Below are 25,478 nucleotides of genomic sequence, written 5' to 3' on the forward strand. Positions count from 1 at the left end.
ACTGTGAGGTGGGATCTCGGGCAGCGCGGCCGAACAGGCGCAGGCAGCCTGACAACAAATGATATCAGAAGACGGGCAGCGCTAAGTGCGCATGGCCAAGGGATAACATAACAGCGCAGGCTACGGGACAGATTCAAACAACGCTGAGGAGGTGGCGCACAGCACCAAGGGGGTTGGAATGACGGCTGTGCTGTGTTCCATTACGAAGGAAAGTCCCACCTCTGGGACGGTCTCACGGTATCAGGGGATACCGTGTGCAAGGAGCTAAACTAAAAGAGCTACCTTTTCCATGTGCAGCATTACTGCTGCACAAGGTGGCTCTTACAGTAACAAACGCCTGGGGGGGAGACAGGTTCCCTTAAATTTCAGTAGTTGTGTCAGCGTGGCGGTCGCAGGACACATTGCCGGCTACACAGCTGGGGATCAGCTGACATTACTGAAACCCAATAACACTGGGTCATGTGTTTTGACGGCACTTCTGAGCATCAACTGGCAGTGTTGGAGCCCAGGGATTACAGTTCAGGTGGTAGAAACATGAACGCAACAGGAGACCTGGATACTGTAGCCAACCAATTATTTAATCTGGAAGAGGAGTGGCAAATTCCTGCGAGATCCAGGCCTTGTTTATTTTCAGAAAAGTAAGCCGGTCAACGTTATCGGAGGATAGTCGCATGCGACGGTCTGTTAGTACACCACCTGCGGCACTAAAGATGCGTTCCGATAATACACTAGCAGAAGGGCAAGCCAGCACCTCCAATGCATACTGGCTTAGCTCTGGCCATGTATCAAGCTTAGAGACCCAAAATTTCAAGGGGGAAAAGCCGTCTGGGAGTACAGTAAGAGGGCAAGACATGTAGTCTGTCACCATCTGATGGAAACGTTGCCTCCTGCTGACTGGAGCCGTCTGTGATGGTGTAGACATGTGTGGCGGGCACACAAAACTGTGCCACAGTTGGGCCATACTAGTCTTGCCTTGTGCTGAGGCACTGCTTCTGCTCCCTCTTTATTCAGAGCTTCTTCCACTGCCTCGACGCACTGAGCTGCTTTGTAAAGCACTAGCAGCACTGCTCTCATTTGGATTGGAAATGATGATGGAATTCACCAGTGTGTCTTGGTACTCCTGCATTTTACGCTCCCAGTTCAACGGTGTTATGAGGCTTTGTAAGTTGTCCCGGTAGCGAGGATCTAGGAGGGTGTACACCCAATAATCAGCAGTGTTGAGAATGTGGGCAATGCGGCGGTCGTTTCTCAGGCACTGCAGCATGTAATCAGCCATGTGCTGCAGACTGCCAACTGGCCAAGAAACACTGTCCCCTGCTTGAGGCGTGACCTCTGCCTGCTCTGCATCACCCCACCCTCGCTCTACACACTGACTACTGGAGAATTGTGTAACTCCCTCCTCTGGACCGATGTCTTCCTCCATTGACTCCTCCTCATCCTCCTCACAAAGTGTCCCCTGCCTAGGCCTTTGTGAGGAACCAGGTAGCGCTGACTGTCCAGAAGCTGATGGAATTGGTGACTCCTCATCCTCCACCTCTTCCACAACATCATCCCTTAGCGCTTGCAGTGTTTGTTGAAGCAGGCAGATAAGGGGGACAGTCATGCTGACTAGTGCATCATCTGCACTCGCCATCCGCGTGGAATCATCAAAGGAACGCAAAACCTGGCAGACGTCCTTCATAGTGGCCCACTCTGTGGTTGTGAAGTCTGAACGGCGCGGAGTGCGATTTCTTTGCACTGGATGCAGCTGGTACTCCATTACTGCTGGCTGCTGCTCACACAACCGCTCCAACATATGTAGTGGAATTCCACCTGGTGGGTAGGTCACATATGATGTGATGTTCCGGAAGGCGGAATCGGCGCTGCAGAGCTGCAATGCGCGATCTTGCCATGCTGGAACGCCGTAAGTGAGCACACTCTAGGCGGACCTTGTGCAGCAGTGCATCAAGATCCGGATAGTCCCTTAAAAAACTCTGCACGACCAAGTTGAGCACATGTGCCAGACATGGGATGTGAGTGAGGTTGCCTAGGGCAAGTGCTGCCACCAGATTTCGGACATTGTCACACACTACCATGCCAGGCTGGAGATTCGCTGGCACAAACCACACGTCGCTCTCCTACTTGATGGCATTCCAAAGCTCCTGTGCTGAGTGGCTTCGATTCCCCAAAGAAATTAATTTCAAGACAGCCTGTTGAAGTTTGGCCACAGCTGTGCTCATGTCGGTCATAACAGGTAAACGTTCACGGGTCCATGTGGAGGTGGACTGTGACGGCTCCTGCAGCGATGATTCTGAGGAACTTGTGTATAAGGAGGAGTCAATGCGTACAGACTGGATTCCTGCAATCCTTGGAGTTGGCAGAACACGTCCTGCGCCACTCGCACGATCTGTACCTGGCTCAACAACATTAACTCAATGGGCAGTGAGGGAAAGGTATCACCCCTGTCCATGGTGACTGGTCCACGCATCGGTGGTGAGGTGGACCTTGCTACTGACGGCGTTCAGTAGCGCGTGTTTTATGTGTCCCTCCACATGCTTGTGCAGGGCAGGGACAGCTTGCCTGCTGAACTAAAAGCGGCTGGGCACATTGTATTGTGGGACTGCCAATGCCATCAAGTTACGGAAGCTGTCAGTCTCCACCAGCCTGAATGACAGCATTTCAAGGGACAGTAGTTTTGCAATGCCAGCATTCAGAGCCTGTGCTTGGGGGTGGTTTGCCGAGAAAGGCCGCCTTTTCTCCCATGCCTGTACTACCGATGGCTGTAGACTGGGCTGGGAGTGTGAGGATGACTGGGAACGTGGTGCTGTGGGTGGAATTACAGTGGGTCTCTGGACAACAGTGCCAGAGGTTCTTCCATGGCAATCCTGGGAGGAAGCCGAACCAGCTGTGTGTGAGCTGGAGGAAGAGGCAACAACACGAGCTGAAGAGGTGGTAGGTGCCGCTGTTGGTTGGCCTAGGTCTTCAGTGTGTTTTTGTAACTCCACCGCGTGCTTGGTCCGCACATGTTTCCACATATTTGTGGTATTGAGGTTGCTGACATTTTTCCCTCTTTTGATTTTCTGATGACACACCTTGCATTTGACAAAGCAAATGTCATCTGCAACTGTGTCAAAAAAGGACCAGGCACTGCAAGTCTTGGGAGCGCCCGTTTTGGCTTTTGGAAGAGGCATGCTCCTAACGGGTGCCGAAGTGGAGGCTACAGGAACTGCAGTCTTCCCCCTCCCTCTCCCTCTTTGGCTCGTTCGGGGAATCTCTTCCTCAGAGCTGCTCCCACCACCTTCCTGTACCTCACGCCACGATGGGTCAAGGACCTCATCATCTACACTACCCTCTGCCACCAACTGCTTCTCCTGGGTAGTCTCGGCAGCACAGTACGCACCAGAAAGTGGCACCTGAGTCTCATCATCAGATGCATACTGCGGTGTGGTGACCGGAGGCACTGGCCCACCCATCTCTTCAGAGTCAGAGAGACAAAGCTGTTGGGCATCACTGCCTCTTCTTCCATTTCTCCAATGCTGCTTGGCTGGCCCCCTGTTTCCAAGCCAAGAGATTCAGAGAACAGAAGTAGAGATGGCTCCTGTCCTGGGCTCTCTGACTGCCTGGGCAATTTGGCAGGTGGTGAAGAGACAGAAGGGTGCTCTCCAGTGCTCTGTGCCTGTGAGGATGTGGCACTAATTGAAGTCGATGCGTTAGCTGCCATCCATCCAACAACGGCTTTAATTTGTTCTTCACGCAGCAGCGGTGTACGGCGATCTCCTACAAACCTGCTGAAACTGGGTGATGATGAGTCACCGGTGCCCGCAGCAGGCACAGAATCCCCACATCCTCTCCCTGCTCTGCGCCCACGTGCCTTTCTCCCTGCCTTCTTCATCTTGGTTGACTGATAAAGATAAGCAGAAAAGTACTAAGGGCTTAGTGTGCTTATTCCTGAACAGCACCTAACAGGCAGGGCCGGACTGGGACTAAAATTCAGCCCTGGCATTTGAAGTTATACAGGCCCACTTGTCACATGGTGACTGTATAATATCTTTGTAGACTTGTAGGCAGGGCCGGTTTTAGGCAAAGTGGGGCTCTAGGCAAAGATTAAAATGTGACCCCAAATGCTAACATATTGCACATCACACTGAAGCATTTCGGTTTACAAGAGCTGAGTTCAGGCCGCTAAATGAGTTTGATCAACAATACTGAAGTTGTTCAACGCTTGTCTCCCGGCCTCTTTCCACCAGCTGAGGAATAATGATGAGGATCATGTTATCAGCAGCACATCTACAGTCTACACCGTCGATGTGCTGCTGAGAACAAGGATTTCTGTTCCAGCAAAAACAATCTGAATATGCAGCATTTTACGTGTTTAGTAAAATACACCTCATAGTCCTCCATATATTATAATGTGCACCACAGTCCTCCATATAGTATAATACACCCCTTATAGTACTCCATATATTAAAATAAACTGCTCAGACCTCCATATAGTATAAAACACTCCTCATAGTCCTCCATATAGCATAGTACACTCCTCATAGTGCTCCATATAGTATAATGCACCGCCATAGTCATCCATGTAGTACAATTCACTTCCCATAGTATAATGCACCCTATAGTTCTTCATATAGTATAACGTATTCCCTATAGTCCTCAATACAGTATAATGCAGCCCACATATAGTATAATGCAGCCACCACCCTACAGAATATAATGCAGCCAACCCAGAGTATAATGCAGCCACCCCATAGATTATAATGCAGCCCCCCCATAGAATATAAATATAATACTGCCCCCCATAGATTATAATGTAGCCCCAAATAGAATACAGCCCACCTCCACATAGAATATAATGCAGCCCCATCAAAGAGTATGAGGCAATCATCCCTCATAAAATCTAATACAGTCCCCCATAGAATACAATACAACCCACCTCTCCATAATATATAATGTAGCCCCCCATAGAATATAATGCAGCCCCCCATAGTATATAAGACAGCCTCCCCCATAGAATATAATATACCCCCCATAGTATATAACACAACCTCCCCCATAGAATATAATATACCCCCGCAATAGTATAACACAGCCACATAGTATATAACACGGCCTCCCCCATAGAATATAATATACCCCCCATAGTATATATCAAAGCCCGCATAGTATATAGCACAACTTGCATAGTATATAGCACAGCCTGCATAATATAGCACAGCCCGCGTAGTAGTATACAGCACAGCCCACACAGTAGTATATACAGCACAGCCCCCACAGTGGTATATACAGCACAGCCCACAGAGTGGTATATACAGCACAGCCCTCACAGTGGTATATAGAGCACAGCCCTCACAGTGGTATATAGAGCACAGTCCCCACAGTGGTATATAGAGCACAGCCAACACAGTGGTATATAGAGCAAAGCCCTCACAGTGGTATATAGAGCACAGCCCACACAGTGGTATATAGAGCACAGCCTACACAGTGGTATATACAGCACAGCCCGCACAGTGGTATATACAGCACAGCCCGCACAGTGGTATATAGAGCACAGCCCGCACAGTGGTATATCCAGCACAGCCCGCACAGTGGTATATCCAGCACAGCCCGCACAGTGGTATATACAGCACAGCCCGCACAGTGGTATATACAGCACAGCCCACACAGTGGTATATAGAGCACAGCCAACACAGTGGTATATAGAGCACAGCCAACACAGTGGTATATAGAGCACAGCCAACACAGTGGTATATACAGCACAGCCCGCACAGTGGTATATACAGCACAGCCAACACAGTGGTATATAGAGCACAGCCCGCACAGTGGTACATACAGCACAGCCCGCACAGTGGTATATAGAGCACAGCCCTCACAGTGGTATATACAGCACAGCCCGCACAGTGGTATATACAGCACATCCCGCACAGTGGTATATAGAGCACAGCCAACACAGTGGTATATAGAGCACAGCCCTCACAGTGGTATATCCAGCACAGCCCGCACAGTGGTATATACAGCACAGCCCGCACAGTGGTATATAGAGCACAGCCCGCACAGTGGTATATAGAGCACAGCCCACACAGTGGTATATAGAGCACAGCCCTCACAGTGGTATATAGAGCACAGCCCGCACAGTGGTATATACAGCACAGCCAACACAGTGGTATATAGAGCACAGCCAACACAGTGGTATATAGAGCACAGCCAACACAGTGGTATATACAGCATAGCCCGCACAGTGGTATATACAGCACAGCCCTCACAGTGGTATATACAGCACAGCCCGCACAGTGGTATATAGAGCACAGCCCGCACAGTGGTATATAGAGCACAGCCCGCACAGTGGAATATACAGCACAGCCCGCACAGTGGTATATAGAGCACAGCCCTCACAGTGGTATATACAGTACAGCCCGCACAGTGGTATATAGAGCACAGCCCGCACAGTGGAATATACAGCACAGCCCGCACAGTGGTATATAGAGCACAGCCAACACAGTGGTATATAGAGCACAGCCCACATCTCATCTCTCCCCCCACCCCCCCGATAATGGCCCCACAGCCCAGTAAAAAAAAAACAACTCTCCTCACCTTTCCTTTTGCCCACGCTGCTCCTGGCTCCTGTCTCGGTGGCTGCAGTCTGCCCGGGACACAGCAGGTGCGCGATGCTATGATGTCATCGCGCACCCGCAGTGTCAGAGGCAGAGCGGGGAATGATGGGAGAGGGAGCATCTGTAGACGCTCTCTCCCTCCATCATTGCATTGAACTATACTGGCGTCATGGACGCCGGTATAGTTGAATGCGGCGGCGGCACTTGCGGGGGGAGAGGGGGGGTTTAAGAGTGCAGCGGCCCACTACTGGCACCGGCCCTTCTGGCATTTGCCAGAAGTGCCCGATGGCCAGTCCGGCCCTGTATAAGAAACACTAATTTGCTAAAGTGTGGACTAGACTTTAATGTGAGCTAATGTGGCCTACACAACTGTAAAGTGGTGTGTTTGGTGACCTTTATTATTTTTTTTATTTTTTTGGAGACCTGACTACAGAGTGAGCTGCACTCACACACAGACCGTGCAGACAGCGGTGAACGGCGCTGCAAGGCCAAAACAACTCCTCTATGTAATCCTATATAGTGTTTTTCCACAATCTAGCAGGATACGGAGGGAAAGCCACTAATAGGATAAATTAGAAAAAATGTGCAGCAGGCTGCACTAATTGAGAAACAGACATTGGAACGGTATGAGGCAGTCACGCACCCTGAGCTGACTACAACCGTCTGTGGCTGCAGACAGACTACAGAGCGATGTGCACTCACACAGAGACCATGCAGACAGCCGTAAACGGCGCTGCAAGGCCAAAAAAAGCTGCTCTATGTAATCCTATGTAGTGTTTTTCCACAATTTAGCTGGATACGGATGGAAAGCCACTAATAGGAAATATTTGAAAAAATGTGCAGCAGGCTGCACTAATTGCAAAAAAGGACAATGGATTGAACGGTATGAGGCAGTCTCGCACCCTGAGCTGACTGCAACTGGCTGTGGCTGCCGACAGACTACAGAGCGATGTGCACTCACACAGAGACCATGCAGACAGCTGTAAACGGCGCTGCAAGGCCAAAAAAAGCTGCTCTATGTAATCCTATGTAGTGTTTTTCCACAATTTAGCTGGATACGGATGGAAAGTCACTAATAGGAAATATTTAAAAAAATGTGCAGCAGGCTGCACTAATTGCAAAAAAGGACAATGGATAGAACAGTATGAGGCAGTGACGCACTCTGAGCTGACTACAACCGGCTGTGGCTGCAGACAGACAACAGAGCGATGTGCACTCACACACACAGAGACCTTGCAGACAGCTGTGAACAGCGCTGCCAGGCAAAAGCAAGGATTGCTAAATTAGCCTTGGTAAAGCACAATGAAGCAAATCACTATCTCTAAACTGGCCCTCAGTCAGAACACAGCGTCCTGTCCCTAACTGAATTCACAGCAGAGTGAGCCCTAAATGGCGGCAGCAACTTTTATAGTGCATCATGACATCATTTCAGCAGCCAATCACAGCCATGCCAGTACTTCCATGCCCACCATGCAGAACAGGATGTGCCCACACTTCTAATCATTCCTCATTGGCTGAATTCGGGCACTTTGAATTTTGGGAACTTCCGATTCCGGTATCTGATATACTGAAAATATCGGAACTTGGTATCGGAATTCCGATACCGCAAATATCGGCCGATACCCGATACTTGCGGTATCGGAATGCTCATCACTACTCCTGAGTTATCCCCTATAATTATTACACTGGTGCTGTGTGTTGTTGGTTCAAGATGACTGTCATCTACCATTCAGACGGGACCATGTGGAACTTCCAAGAGGAACAGTTGAAGGGAGGACGAGTTTGAATGTAACAGTCAGATGCCATTGATGATGGAGTTCCTCAGTATGAAAGGTCTGCGCGACAAACCGGATCGAGTTTTGGCCCCAAAGCGAAGAGCGGTACAGACGTGCGCAGTAGAAGAGAGTATGCCAGTGGGCTGCTGTCCGCTTACAAACAGGACCCCAGCAGCACCAGGTCAGAGCCAGAGTTCAGACTACACCAATCAAGACCCGAGGACCCAACCATGCCAATCAAGCCCTAGAGCAGGGGTCCCCAAACTTTCTTACCTTGAGAGCCACATTCCGCTATGAAAGTTGGTCGAGAGCCACAATGCAGATAGTCATAGAAAAACCTAGAGAAGGCACAAATAATAACATGCAGATTTTCTCTTTCACTCTATCCTTATGTATTTTACATTATTGTTATGCAAATTGAACTCTAGTGCCACCTATTGGAAGTAGCAATCTTAAAAGTCAATACCCTTTAACAGTCCCATAAGATGCTTCATATATTATTGGCCCCATATACTGCTCCATATGTAATTGGCCACATATACTGCTCCATATGGAATTGGCCCCATATACTGCTCTATATGGAATTGGCCCCATATACTGCTCCATATGGAATTGGCCCCATATACTGCTCCATATGGAATTGGCCCCATATATTGCTCTATATGGAATTGGCCCCATATACTGCTTTTTTTTACTTTTTTTTTAAACTTTTGCCATGCTTCTATAGCCTCTATAGGAGGCTAGAAGCTGGCACAACACGATCGCCTCTGCTACATAGCAGCGATCTGATGTTCGCTGCTATGTAGCAGAATTGCAGGTGTGCTGTGAGCGCCGACCACAGGGTGGCGCTCACAGCTACCGGCGATCAGTAACCTCTATGGTTACTCAAGGACCTCTATGGTTACTATTCTGAAGCATCGCCGACCTCCAATCATGTGACGGGGGTCGGCGATGCGATCATTTCCGGCCGCCCGGCCGGAAGCGGTAGTTAAATGCCGCTGTCTGCGTTTGACAGTGGCATTTAACTAGTTAATAGGCGCGGGCAGATCGCGATTCTGCCCGCGCCTATTACGGGCACATGTCAGCTGTTCAAAACAGCTGACATGTCCCGGCTTTGATGCGGGCTCACCGCCGGAGCCCTGCATCAAAGCGGGGCTTCAGACCTCGAACGTACTATCCCGTCCGAGGTCAGAAAGGGGTCAAATTGGCCCCATAAGATGCTCCCTATAGAATTGGCCCCATAGGATGCTCCATATTAAATTGGCCCCATAAGATGTTCCATATTAAATTGGCCCCATAAGATGCTCCCTATATTACTGGCCCCATAGGATGCTCCCTATATTACTGGCCCCATAAGATGCTCCCTATATCACTGGCCCCATAAGATGCTCCCTATATCACTGGCCCCATAAGATGCTCCTTATATTACTGGCCCCATTGGATGCTCCCTATATTACTGGCCCCATATAATGCTCCATATTTGGGCCCCGACTGATGGTCCCCATATATTGCTCCAAATATTAAAAAAAATGAAATACTCACCTCTCGTTGCTTGTCGCTGCTCTGGACTCCTCAGCATCTTCCTGCTCTGCGCTGTGACTGTTCAGGCAGAGGGCGCACACTGGTGACGTCATCGCGCCCTCTGACCTGAATGTCACAGTCAGAGGATGGAAGACGCTGCAGCGCTGGAATCTGGAGAAATAAGTATTGCAAGTGCCGGAGCCCGGAGCAGGCGGGGGGTCCACTCACGGGGGCCGGCACCATAGCACGCCAGTGTCCCCAACGACGAGTAGGCCCCCTGCCTGCTCAGGGCCCCGCCACTTGCCCGGGTGCTGACGCCCGCCCTGGGTGGGTATTACAGCAGCGGGGCGGCCCCCTAGGGACTTTTTTTCTGTGATCGTCGGTGAGCCACATGCCAGGGGCAGGCGAGCTACATGTGGCTCGCGAGCTATGGGTTGGGGACCCCTGCCCTAGAGACTATGCCAGTCAAGGCCCGAATCCCAGACCTGCGTTAGTCAAGACCCAGAGCCCAGGAAGCATCAGTTGGTGAATCGAAAAAAAAACCCTAAGGAAGAAAAGCTCTTTATATTGTTAGGCGCATCGAAAAATGGCCAGAATAAGTTAATAGCAAGACTTTTTACCAAGTCAAAGGACATTGAAGTCTCAGATTGTATTAGAAAGTTGAAGGATTGGCAGGCGCATCAGAAAACTTAGGGTATGTTCATATGTCTAGGATTTGGTGAAGATTTACAGACTACGCATCACATACTTGCAGTAATTTTTAGCAAAAAAACAAATAATCAGATAGCTTTTTTCTGCTCTGACTCTAAAACCAATTTAGTACATCATAAGAAATCCCATAGTAAACGAAAGGATCAATTCTGACATGATTTTCCTTTAAGCGTCTTTGCAGCATGTTACATGCAGAACAAGCTATTAAGAGAGTGGCCAGTAGTGTGTTACAAGTGTCAAATCATGTCATGCCATTGAGGGTATGTGTCCACGTTCAGGATTGCATCAGGATTTGGTCAGGATTTTTCATCAGTATTTGTAAGCCAAAACCAGGAGTGGGTGATAAATGCAAAAGTGGTGCATATGTTTCTGTTATACTTTTCCTCTAATTGTTCCAGTCCTGGCTTTGGCTTACAAATACTGATGAAAAATCCTGACCAAATCCTGATGCAATCCTGAACGTGGACACATACCCTAAGTCTGTCACAACTATTGACCTGCAGATATGGGGTTAATCTGCTGGTTAATAGTGTTATTAATCTGCCCGGAACCCATGAACTTTATCCCCCTCAACGTTACGGCTTCAGTCACAGGGCGGTGGCTGACTCGCACCCCTGCCCTTGACTGACACTGCAATGGGGCCGGCTTTGAGTCAGGGACGGGGTGCGGTTGCAGCCACCGCTCTCTATTCTCAGTGCGGTGACTAAACCAGCGCTGGTTCCACCCCTATGACTGAAACCGGAAGGGTCCCGGGGAGAATAAAGTTCATTGTCTCCCTGTAGCGTTTGGCTAAGTGCAGAGCACCGGGCAGGTTAATAACGCTGTTAACCACATATCTGCAGGTTAATAGTGTTTTGTCTGGTGACAGGTTCTCTTTAAACATGCCTTTAAAAGGACAAAAGGACATTTCAAATTAAGTGTATCAGTTCAAAAAGTCACAAACAAAAAACTAAGAAAAAAACCCCCACAACAAACAGATGTCAAGGAAACACTCTTCAGAAGATTCATATATTATACAGTTACAAAAATAATTGTTTTGAAGAGAAAATAAATGAGGAAAGGGCAATAGTTTATTACTGCTCCAGCTAGCCTAGCACAGCAGAAAATGTTTGTTCTTGATTAGTAAGCAGCTTTAGGATCTTACAGGCGGTAGGCACTTTATTGTACACCTGGACAGGAGCCGTCCTGGGCAGCTGTTGTGATGCTCCGCTTTTTATTTCTTGTGTTGCAAAACGATGTGTAGAGTTTGGCAGATTATACATTAGAGAGATGGGATGGATCTTAAAATGAGCTTTTTACATGCAGCACTGAATGTCAGCCATTATTTTGTATTTGCTGATGACACCATATTATGAGTGAGAGCAGAATTATTGATACGATAAAAATCTTAGTTTTGACTGTTTAGCCAAGGGCGTCTAAAAATCGAGAGAGAGATGTCCTGTAACCCGGGAAATGTGACCTTGAATCAAACATCAGCAGGGAGGATATATGTATGGCACTTAGGGTGCGTTCACACAAAATTTTGCCACCTGTTTGTTGGTTCCATCATGGCTTACGTCCGAACCCCACTGCAAAACGGGCCCGATTTGGGCATTTGCGCCGACGGGGCGATAGACTATAATCGTCCAGACGGAGTGAAATGGCTCTGTGTCATGCACCATTTTCGGGTGTACATGCCTACTGGAGGCAGACACCTAGATGCAGTCTACTACGTCTGATTCTTCAGCTCCAGTAGTCATGCATGCCTGAAAATGATGTGCAGCGCCCCAGAGTCTGGTCGTTGCAGTAACGTCGCTCTTCCACCAGGGGGAGTGATGGTACGTCTGATTGTACTAAAAGAGTTCACCTTGCCAGGTATCACAGTCACACATTACACTTCACACTCCGGCCGCCAGGGGGAGTAAAAGGTCCTATTTACTAGGCCACTCCTCACACATGGGTAAAACTGGGGGTTGGATAGGAAGTTAGGCAGAAAGCAGCCCGGGAGAGTTCGGGAGAGGACCTGTCAGGGGTGGGATCCTGACAGCGGCCTAGCACAGACAGATCGTCACGGAGCCGTGCCTGTACCTTATAGCTGCAGTCTCCTAAGAAAGGACACGAAGCGAAGTATATTGTGGAGAAGTGAGAGACGAGATCACAGCACAAAGGCGATAGAACCAGAAGGAGTCATGCCCCAAGATCGGCAACATCCTTCTGAGGCGCGTAGCCGGTGGCCGGAGCACCGAGGAAGTAATAGACTCTACGCATTACTTTGAACTACGGCAGGGCAGTTAACTCTAGGTTGGCTGTCTCACCTTTTACACCTAATGAAGACAACGGAGGCAATTGTGGGAGAGGGGCGTCTCTAGGGTCCCTATAAAATAACTCCAGGCCTACCCCGTCATACGGGTGCGTCCTATCCATATCATCTGGGGGACGGAGAGAAAGAACAGAAACAAACACGACAGTTGTGAGGACTATCCCGTGGTGCTCAGCAGGGAGGTACTACAACAGACAGGAGCTGGTAGGAAGGCTACTGATTTCCACCTGCAAAGGGAACTCTGGATGAGCCTTCGGACTGGCCGGTCTCAGCCAGCCCTGTTAGCAGTGCTCTGGATTGCGGATGCCGAAGCCTTCAGTAAAAAGGTAAAGAGACTGCAACCCTGTGTCCTCGTTATTTACTGCGACCTACAACGTCACCTACATCTTTAATTGGGCGCCCCTTAGCAGGGCCACGGACCGGGTCAGGCCACCGTGACATCCCCAGAACCGAGAGACCCGGTACCGAGTACCCCGCTGCCCTGCGTTTGGGGGCCGTTCCAACTTGGCATCACGAACAGGATCTACTTAAGCCTGAAGAATCAGGTCATGTGTGCCTTGGAACTGTGACTGAATTGTGCTGAATCGTGATTTATTGCAAAGACTGTGTATTGCTGTTTGCCGCCAAAATCCGCCATCGCCGCGCCGTGTGGGGCACGAGGGGAGGAGCCATAGCTTCGTGGGCAGAGCCGGCCGAAAAGAGCGTGGAGCAAGAAGACGCGGTGAGGTACCGATTCCGGAAGAGGAACCCCGACTTCCACCAGGTTAGCAGAGGGGAGGAGCGGCCATGTCTGATCCCGGAGGAGCGGAAGCGGCGGTCGCCGCCGCAGATTCAGAGGCACCTCCGAGCCCAGTAGTAGGCGCAGCCGCAGGCCTTGTACCACCGCCGGGTTCCGCAGAGCTTGCCGCCCCCAGCAGCCAGCCGGATACTGCCGTAGCTACAGCAGCCATAATGCCCTTCTCCGTGCCATACCTACCTGGAGCAGCCTGGCTCCCGCGATATTCTGGAGAATCACATACATTAACTGACTTTAAAGAAGGGATCTGCAGCCTGCTTGAGTTTTATCCCCTGACAGAGCCTCGGAAAGTTCATATGATAACAGGCCAACTCTTTGGAGCGGCTCTGAGAGAAGTGAAGTCCTGGCCCGCCGCGGATAAGAGGACTTCGCAGCAGGTCTTTGCAAAGCTTAAAACCACCTTTGACACCCGCACCGCTACAGAAATTAAATTGACGTTTTATGGGTGCAAGCAGAGGCCACAGGATAGCTTACGGGACTATGCCCTTAATCTCCAGGAGGCACTGTGGGCCATCAAGCAGAATGACCCAAACAGCATGCAAGATGAGGATAAACTCCTGAAGGAGCGGTTCATCGAGGGGCTCCTGTGCAGTCACCAAAGGGCCCAACTGCACTTCCTGGCCATGCAGAATCCAGACTTGACTTTCGCGCAATTCAAAGATAAAGCCATCCAGGCGCTACAGGAGCGACAGCCCAGCCGTGCAGTACTTCCCAGGCGTCAAGCTCTCACGTACCACCAGGAGGTGGCGCCCGATGCTCCAGATCCTGGAAGACGATTCCCCTGCAGGACTACGCCTCCAGATGCAGGAGCTGACCAAGAGCATTGCTGCCCTAGCCCGGACCATACAGTCCCTACAGGAGGCCCCCAAGGAGAAGATCCAGCTGGCTTCCAGACCGGAGGATGTCCCCTGGCAGCGACAGAGGAGGATTCCGCCGACCAGAGGCAGGGACGACGATCGCTTCCATTGAGACGGACGACCTATCTGCCGCCGCTGCCACCAGGTGGGCCACCTTGCAAGGTACTGTCATTTAAACGAGCAACCCCTGGGGCAGAAGGCCAACCCCCAGGAGTAGGACGACCAGGCCCGCAAAATACATTGGAGGACGACCGGTTCTTCCCATCGTGATCGACGGTATCCCCATGAACGCTTTGCTGGACACCGGTTCTCAGGTGACGACTATGCCTTACATCCTTTATAAACGTTATTGGGAGGACACCGACATTACTCGTGGCTCCGATGATGATTTCACCATAATAGCCAGTAATGGTCAGCCATTGCCACAAGTGGGGTATAAAGAGGTCACCATTAAAGTGGGGCGGGTGGAATTGGAGGCCCAAGGGATTGTAATTGTTGATATTGACTGACGTGAATGTAATCCCATGATGACCATTGGTACTAATGTCATAGAAAATTGTCTTGCAGAGGTTATTGTCTTGTTACAGCAGGTAGCAGAAACAGCTGGTTACAGTGAACAACGTGCCCGGCAGAAAGAAATCAGTGTTCTGATACAGAGACAGCAGGTGGAGCTGACTGGTGGTGAAATTGGCCATGTCACAGTGAGTGATTCAAACCCCATTGCGATACCCCCAGGAGTGAAATGTTAATATGGTGTCGGGCAGCCATAGGTCTCAGGGGTAAAGACTATCAAGCCCTGGTAGAACCTGTATATTCAGATAATAGGCCTACCCTCCTGACAGCCAGAGGGGTGGTTGACGTCCGCAAGGGGAGGGTGCCAGTACGTGTTCTTAACTGTGGGGAGGAAGAAGTCCACCTAACCAAATATGCCACACTTGCCAAACTGTTTACTGTTAATAATAGTGTGATACAGGCACCCGGACCCTTGGTCCCGTCCAATCCGGCGGAGAACAACGGTTCTGCAGGGCAACTGAAAGATTGGTGTTGGGAATTGCACGTGGGCACTGACTCTACCCCACCTCACCAGAAACAGGAGACCTACAGGGTGGTTCATGAGTATGAGTGGGTATTCAGCAAACACCCCCTAGATTTCGGGCAGGTAAAAGGGATTCAACATCATATCCCCACAGGAGATCATCCACCCGTAAAAGAGAGATACTGTCCTGTACCCCCAGCTCATTATCAGTGTGCCAAAGACATGTTGCGGGAGATGAAAGTGGCTGGGGTAGTGAGAGACAGTTGTAGCCCCTGGGCCAGCTCCATTAGTCCTCGTCAGGAAGAAAGATGGCACAATGAGGATGTGTGTTGATTATAGGCAGCTAAATCTCATTACACATAAGGATGCATACCCACTGCCCAGGATAGAGGAGTCCTTGGCTGCTTTAAAATCTGCTAACTACTTCTCTACCTTGAATCTCACCAGTGGGTACTGGCAGGTTCCCGTGGCAGAGGCGGACAAGGAAAAGACGGCCTTAACGACGCCAATGGGTCTCTGCGAATTCAACTACATGCCCTTCGGATTGTGCAATGCCCCGGGAACGTTCCAGAGGATGATGGAGTGCTGTCTAGGCCACAAGAACTTTGAAACCGTGTTGCTATACCTGGACGACATCATCGTCTTCTCCAAGACTTATGAGGACCATCTGAAGCACCTGGCCGAGGTGTTCGAAGCCCTGTCCAACTTTGGCCTAAAGGTAAAACCGTCCAAATGCCATCTGCTAAAACCCAAGGTGCAGTACCTGGGCCATGTAGTGAGTGCCGAAAGGGTGGCCCCAGACCCTGACAAGGTCACTGTGATCAAAGACTGGCTGAAGCCCGGCAACCTCCATGAAGTCCGGCAGTTCCTCGGGTTGGTAGGCTACTACAGGAGGTTTATCAAGGACTTCACCAAGAAGGCCGCGCCATTGCAAGACCTGTTGGTGGGCCAATCCAAGAAAACCAAGGGTAAGAATACCCCATTTGATTGGAACGATGGACTGGAAGGATCGTTCACTTGCTTAAAGTAAGCGCTGATGGGAGAAGAGGTACTGGCCTACCCTGAATATGACCAACCGTTTGTGCTGTATACGGATGCCAGCAACGTGGGACTGGGAGCCGTGTTGTCCCAGGTCCAGAAAGTCAAGGAGAGGGTGATCGCTTATGCCAGCAGGAAACTTCGCCCCACTGAAAGGAACCCTGACAACTACAGTTCCTTTAAGCTGGAATTCCTCGCCATCGTTTGGGCAGTGACGGAGAGGTTCAAGCACTAGCTGGCCTCAGCAAAATTCACCGTCTTCACGGATAATAATCCAAAACTCGGTGCCTTGGAACAGCGGTGGATGGCCCGGCTGTCCAATTACGACTTCACCATCAAGTACCGGGCAGGGCACAAGAATGCGAATGCCGATGCATTGTCCCGGATGCCCAACTTGCCAGAAACGGGGGAAGACCCGGAGGCACTTGAAGAGGTAGAACTGCCCGCTTTCCATCACCCCAAGGCCACCCAGTGTTCCCACCATGTGGAGAACAGGCGCAAGAACAAGCAGGACGCCACGCTGAATCCTCTGCCCCACCACGGATGGAACCATATATAACAAACATGACCAAGACACATGATCATAATAAACTGTAGTATATTACCCATAATCATGTGTCTATTAGGACTAGCAGACCCATCATCATATATCACATATAGACACCATAAACAAAGCAATGATGCAACTGGTCACTTTTATATAGAAAAACTCAATATAATCTTTATTAATAATAATTTAAAAACATAACACACATCAAACCAAATTTGGGACAAAGGGTGAGATTGGAGCACCTTATACACACTGTGTGCTACATAGGTGACGGACATCCATACCCGGAATCAGAACCCACCACTAAATACCTGTAACTGTGTATATGGTCCAACAATGTGGACTTTAGCCAGCGTTCCTGCTTCAATGATATTGATATTACTAATCACCAGTTAATATGGGCTCCAACTGCTAGCACTACCATATAACACATACCCACCCAGAGTTACCACCAAAGGAACATATACATGCCGAAAAAATCAGCTGAAATCATTACCTCTGTAGTGGGGGTATCGCGGTGAGACTGCAATCCGGGCAATGGCGTCTGCCCCCCACGGATGGGCAGAGACCCAGGATGGTGACCCCCGCGGTCCGTCGGGTGAAAGAGCTCCTGACGCAGGCAGGTTTGCATCCCGGCCTGGATGATCCACAAGAGACACAACAGCTGTGGAAGGGGAGAAACAAACTGTTTATTCACGATGGTAAGTTGTGCCGGAGAAGCATCGACGCATGCACCCATGAATTGGTATGGCAGATAGTGGTCCCAAGGCAAGATGCGCCAATGGTTCTGGGAGCGTACCACGATGGGGCAGGACACTTCGGATGGAGGAAGTTGGAGAGGCTACTCTGTGGGAGGTTCTACTGGATTGTCATGAAGAAAGCCATCGAGAAGTGGTGTCGAGAGTGTGGCCCATGTAGCCTACGCAGGAAGGACCGTGACAGCCAACGGGCTCCCTTGCAGCCTATCATCACCAAAGGGCCACTTGAACTGGTCGCGCTAGATCATGTGGAGCTAACACCTAGCCGGTCAGGCTATGTCTACGCTCTTACCATCGTGGATCACTACTCTAGATTCCTGGTAGTTGTGCCTGTCAAAGATCTAACGGCCAGGACTGCCGCCAAAACCTTCCAGCAGTACTTCTGTAGACCACATGGGTACCCGGAGAAGGTACTGACCGATCAGGGGCCAGCATTTGAAGCGGAGGTGTTCCAGGAGTTCTGCAATCTGTACGGGTGTAAAAAGATCAGAACCACACCGTACCATCCACAAACCAACGGGATGTTTTGAGAAGATGAACCAAGTGGTAACCGACTTACTGAAGACCTTGCCTGTGGAGGAACGGAACTTGTGGCCAACAAAGTTGCCTGACTTGGTAGACATGTACAACCGCATCCCAGTGAATTCCACCAACAGCACTCCAGCGTACCTGATGCGAGGAAGATCTAGCAAGTTACCTGTTGATCTAGACATGGGGGCCCTAACCCCCGAAGATACCTCGCCAGATGCCGATTGGGATACAGAAAGGCAGCAAAGGTACCGCAAAATACAGGAATGCATGAAAAGAAGTCTAGCCCAAGCCAGACAAAAACAAGAAAGGGACTACAACCAGCATGCTCCTGTGATTCCCTTGTCACCCGGTGAGCAAGTACTCAAACGGAAGAGGAGATTACACAAGCTTGATGACCAATGGGAAGCGGAACCGTTTACCATCCTGCCATCCGATTTTGACAATACGAAGGTCTGTCTCATCAGCAAAGATGGAGGGGAAACCTCAACGGCAATATCCAGAGACCACCTTAAAATATGCCCTGATAAGTTGAGAGAGAGGGAAACAGATCCAAGAACCTCTCCACCCGTAGAAGAGAAGATGATACACACTGTTCTTGGCTATTTTCCCCAGTCCTGGACTCAAATAAACCAGGCCATCGTGGAACCTGTCTTAACGTTTCATCAACTGAAACCGCCAGAACTAAATGTGGTGCCAGATCATCCGGACCCGCAATCACCGCAGACCCCACCAGAGGATGCCATGCCAACCGTTGAACCGGCAAGTCCTCCCTCTGCTATCGGTGAATCGGCCATGCCCACCATTAGTAGCAGCAGCCCTGAGAGCTCCAGCATGCCAGTGCTACCCAGACTCACTAGAAGTGTAGCTAGAAGACAGTGCACTACACCAGCGATAGCAAGCGCAGCGGGCCCTGTTAGGTCAATAGCAACCCCTGCACTGCGGAGGTCTACACGTAGCACCAAGAATCAAACTCCACTCCGCTACAAAACTTGGAAATGTTAACGATAGTTGCTATTTGGTTGAAAATGTTGGTGTAAATATCTTTGTTACAGGTTTAAAAATGGACAATGGGGTAATGGACAGTGAATTGCTCCAAGGCTTTCAAAAGGGATCCCTTTGTTTACCCGTGATCCCTGTTGTTTCAAAGTTGCACCCACTGAACTGGGAGTCATGAACTGTGCATGACCAAGACTTTCACAACGTTCAAGTGTCCTCAACTCCCATAAAGGGAAGCACTGTTGTATTTACTTGTTTATAGCATTTCAAAATGTTGTATGTCTTTTGCTAACATGTATTATTGTTCTTCTTTTCCCAGTCCGGGAGTACTGGATTTAAAGGGGGGGAGTGCAGCACCTCAGAGTCTGGTCTCTTCCACCAGGGGGAGTGATGGTACGTCTGATTGCATTAAAAGAGTTCACCTTGCCAGGTATCACAGTCACACATTACACTTCACACTCCAGCCGCCAGGGGGAGTAAAAGGTCCTATTTACTAAGCCACTCCTCACACATGGGTAAAGCTGGGGGTTGGATAGGAAGTTAGGCAAAAAGCAGCCCGGGAGAGTTCGGGAGAGGACCTGTCAGGGGTGGGATCCTGACAGCGGCCTAGCACAGACAGATCGTCACGGAGCCGTGCCTGTACCTTATAGCGGCAGTCTCCTAAGAAAGGACACGAAGCGAAGTATATTGTGGAGAAGTGAGAGACGAGATCACAGCACAAAGGCGATAGAACCAGAAGGAGTCGTGCCCCAAGATCGGCAACATCCTTCTGAGGCGTGTAGCCGGTGGCCGGAGCACCGAGGAAGTAATAGACTCTACGCATTACTTTGAACTACGGCAGGGCAGTTAACTCTAGGTTGGATGTCTCACCTTTTACACCTAATGAAGACAATGGAGGCAATTGTGGGAGAGGGGCGTCTCTAGGGTCCCTATAAAATAACTCCAGGCCTACCCCGTCATACGGGTGCGTCCGTTACCAGGATGATGGTGTTTAAAGTAATACCTGCACTGAAAAACACAGATTTGTGAAGCTGTTCTAAGGGTTATCCCAAACAAACTTTCTTACATTTCCAAAGCATGGACGATAACATGTGGTGGATGGTGGGAGGCCATGGTGGATGGTGGAAGGCCATCTGCTTGCACCACCACCAATCTTTAAGAGAGGGGTCTAGATTTGCCCCAATGGAGTTGAGCTGTAGTCACTTTATTTATTCTTTATACGGCTGCCGGAAATAGCCAAGTACAGTATTCATCAGCCACATGGAGAATTAACAGTGCAGTGATGGTCAGACGCAGTCATCTCTCCATTGTGAGGCAGGATACCCAGTGGTCGGGTTAAGATTTTTAATCCAAGCAAAAACCTATGAAACTGGCCTGACAAGTGGAGAATATCCAGAAAACAAAATCCTTTTTTAAGGGGGTTTTGCCTGTTTTGGTCATGTGGTGGTCTGGAGACCACATTGTAATGATGTTAAAAAGGACGGCACATTATAGTGACCAAAAAATACCAGTAAAATCAATGGTAGGTACTAACAAAGGGCTAATTAAAAAAAAAATCATTTTTGTACTGGTGTAAATATTTATTATATTTTTACCATTTCAAAACTTTAATGGGATTATTTTTCAACTGCTTATGAAGCCATTTCTTTAAAAAATCAATAAAGGATCAATGTAGATTTTCCAATGGGTCAGGTTACATTCCCATTCTAGTACTTGAAGATTTGGCGCTCAAGCACAGGTCTGTGTAATTTCTTCTAAAAAGGCAACAGAACATCTCCAAACGGAGTCTGAAGCCAAACAGCTAAAATGCGGCAGCCATTTTGAAGTTAGGATTTGTTTAATCTCTTATGGACCACAAAAATCAGGAAGACGAAAACAAAGAAGACAAAAATGATAATAAGGTCTATAGGCGGAGGTGCCCTTCAGGGAAATGTATTGAATAAATGTCTTTTAAACCGCTTGTAAATATACTATTGCCTGACTGCCATTATGACCATGAAACGATAATGAGGCATGAAAGAAATATATTTCCATTTTCCAATGACAACATTAGTCCTTCATAAGCAAAGTGAAATATTTATTAGTCAAATGTGCTTTATCTTTGCTGGAGATAGAAAAAAAATGAACTAAAACTGTTTATAATAAAAACAGATTGAATGCAGAGGTAAAATCTGGTTGGCTGATTTTATTGCTTATTATTAAATCCTGGCAAAACAATTATTTTTTTCTTTTCATTAGGAAGACACCCAAATTAAAACTATGCCCCGAAGCCGTAATGTTTACTGTAGTGATTAAAACCGCGATACTGAGATGCATTGGGAGATTTGACATCGGTATAATCCAATTAATTCACATTGTTCAATCTTTCACTGACAAATATTTTTACAATGATATTTTCGCAACAAAGACTTGTGTGTGAGAGGTATCAGCAAAAATACATCTTAGCCGGGATGAACCCGCCACAATAGGCAGCCTGTTACATTGTTTTTGAAGACATGTGATACAAACATTAAGATACAGTTAATTATAGTAATTATTGCAGGAAATATTCTTAATTGCATTACGCTGAATGAGGTGTGTGTAGTTTACATTTCATTAAAAAGCTTACTGTCTCCAACAAACCTGGCCTTAAAGTATCTCCTTAATTCACATTACACTAAGGATTCATTTAGAAATTAGATTTCCTAAAAGTTGCTTGAAACATGCGGCCATATTTTTGCTAAAGTGCAGCAGTCAATGAAGGGAAATATGGTGAAAGCAGACATTTCCGTGGTAATTCAGGGTCCTTCAGACCAAATAATGACCGTTCTCGGGGGCAGGTTAGCTAGGAAGGGCCTAAACAACCTTGCTCGTTTTGTAAACTCATGGATAGAATGAAGTAACATTTTCAAGCACTGCTCACTTGTGTGTGTTGGTTGTTGCAGTAATTTGCTACAGTGTCTGGATGCATTTGTGCAGTGTGTTTTTATTTTTTGTGTGTTGACTCTTGATCCTTTTTGGTCCTCGTCATTACAGGACTCCGGCTCCTAATGAAGCATAATATGGCCTTTATTGCTGGAAATTGGAGCTTAAAGGAATGTTTAGGGTTTAACAAACCCGTATTTAGATCTAACATTCTATGCTGATTTCTTATAGGACTCGTGGAGACGACCATAAAAATCGGATGAATGCTATCTGTGGTTTTGACGAGTAGCACTCGTCCCAGTGTTATTCTATGGGGCTGTGCACATGTCTAATTTTTTCCTCAGTCTGAGGTTAAAGAAAGTCGCAGCATGCAAGATTTGCCTCCGATAATCGGAATACACTAGGCCATTCAATGCTATGGGTCCATTGAAAGAAAAGATAACATCCGAGTGTGGCCCGATTTTCATGGATAGACTGAATGGAGAAGATGGAGAAACTTTTTTTTTTTTTTACTCTCCCACATCTGAGAAAATCGGATCACACTCGGATCAGAGTCTCATCAGCATTACCGGACCGATTTTATTGGATGAGAGAAAAACAGTCGTATGACCCCACCTGTAGAGTATCCAAACTTTTTATTTTACTTTAAAAGATCCTTAAGACATTGCAAAGTTCTGAATTTTTATAGAATGCTTCATTATTATCTTGTTTTATTCGCTCTTGAATACTAGGTTGCAGTGTTGTTTTAATGCTCCATTAGAAGCCGTTTTCAACTTGCTGTTCGGCTAAGATCTGTACACTATCGTTAAACGTCGTGTATGGGATTTTTACCTGTCTGACCTTCTTTTTCCCAACCCCATTTCTGAAACAGAGTAATTCCTATACTGTGAAGATAGTGTACAGATCTTTGCTAAGCAATTTCTAAAAGAGCATGAACAAAGCAGTAAAACAACACAAAGTTACAGAAGTTTAGAACTGTGGAAAGTCTGGAGAAAAAAATAATAAAAACAAAGTTTGGCTACTCTTTAGGATATAAAGGATTGTGATAGAATAATAGCAGATAGACTTAGATTTACCTTATAAAATCCTGCCTACCATCATCTTCCCTCCTCTGATATATATTTGTTATGTTGGTAAGTGATGGGCAGAGTTTTTTACATTACAGGGATGGATCTTAAGATTCGCTCTTCACATGCAGCACTGAATGTCGGACATTAGTTAATATTTGTTATTATGAGCGAGAACAGAGTTATTGATATGATTAAAATCTTAGTTTTGACTGTTTAGCATTGGGTGTATAAAAAAGAGATGTCCTGTGATCAACACCAAAAGCAAACTTGTCCGTTCACACAAAACCAGTAAGAAAACCAAAATCTTGCTGTCCTTATTACTGGCAGCCAGTTATACACTCCCTGACAGAAGTTATGTCGCTTATCCATGTTATGTAAATATAAGCTTATAACCCGACGTTAAATTCATCCATTGGTTGTATAAATTATTCTTTTGAAAGCTGAAACCCTCCGAAATGTGGTTTAAGTTAAGAAAATAAATTGTCATCAATGCAGAAATATTGATCAGTTAATGGACACAGAATGGTCAGATTTTGGCAAGACAGAAGTTTTGTCGCCCACAGAAAGTAATGTGATATTCAAACAAATAATTAACTTAAAATACAAATATATGTTGCATAACATTGGTGAATGAAGTTGTGGTGCTATTAGAGTCATATTTAATATTTTGTGTGACTTCCATGAGTTTGAAGGACTGCATCCATGCGGTTCAACAATGATTCATACAATTTATTAATGAAGTCATCAGGAATAGTAAAGAATGCAGTCTTACATGCCTCCCAGAGTTCATCTAGATTCTTTGGTTTAGTCTTCCAAGCTTCCTCTTTCTTCCTACCCCAAACATGCTCAATGATGTTCATGTCTAGTGACTGGGCTGGCCAGTCCTTGAGCCCCTTGATCTTTTTTGCCTAGAGGAACTTTGTTGTAGAGATGGATGTATGAGATAAAGCACCATCCTGCTGCAGAATTTGACCCCTTTTATGATTTGGAATATAAGAGGTAGCTAATACGTCTTGATACTGTATTTTAGGCTATTGATATTGCCTTCCACCTTGCAAATGTTTCGCACACCCCATTGTCGTGGTTCCCAATGGCAAGGGAACGTAAAAAACACATAAGTAACGAACGAGCTCTCGGGTGATGGAAACTCGAGTTGACCGTGAGCTAAATCTACCACACAACTAACAGTAGCCAGGGAGCATACCTACGGCTTCCTATATGCCACGCGCCAGCCGGAGGACTAACTACGCCTGGTAGAGGAAGAAACAGACCTGGCTTACCTCTAGGGAAATACCCCAAAAGATGATAGCAGCCCCCCACATGTAATAACGGTGAATTAAGAGGAAAAGACATACACAGTATGAAAGTAGATTTAGCAAAGAGAGGTCCACTTTCTAGATAGCAGAAGGATACAAAAGAGGACTTCACGGTCAACTGAAAACCCTTTCAAAAAACCATCCTGAAATTACTTTAAGACTCCTGTGTCAACTCATGACACAGGAGTGGCAATTTCAGCCCGCAAGAGCTTCCAGCTACAGAGAATCACAAAAACTGCAAACTGGACAAAAGGTACAAAACAAAAGGACAAAGTCCACTTAGCTGATCAGCAGACTAGTAGCAGGAACATGCAACCGAAGGCTCTGGTTACAATGATGACTGGCAAGGAAATGACTGGAGAGCAAGGCTAAATAGGAAACTCCCAAACACTGATGGAAGCAGGTGAACAGAAGAAGCAAAGTGCAAACAAGTCACCAGTACCACCAGCAACCACCAGGGGAGCCCAAAAAGCGGATACACAACAGTACCCTCCCCTTAAGGAGGGGGCACCGAACCCTCACAAGAACCGCCAGGGCGATCTGGATGAGCCCTATGAAAGGCACGAACCAAATCCGAGGCATGAACATCAGAGGCAGTTACCCAAGAATTATCTTCCTGACCATAGCCTTTCCATTTAACCAGATATTGAAGTCTCCGTCTGGAAATACGGGAGTCCAAGATCTTCTCCACGACGTACTCCAATTCACCCTCCACCAGCACAGGAGCAGG

The sequence above is a fragment of the Ranitomeya variabilis genome, chromosome 2 (assembly GCF_051348905.1).
Source record: "Ranitomeya variabilis isolate aRanVar5 chromosome 2, aRanVar5.hap1, whole genome shotgun sequence".
In the NCBI taxonomy this organism is placed as follows: Eukaryota; Metazoa; Chordata; class Amphibia; order Anura; family Dendrobatidae; genus Ranitomeya; species Ranitomeya variabilis.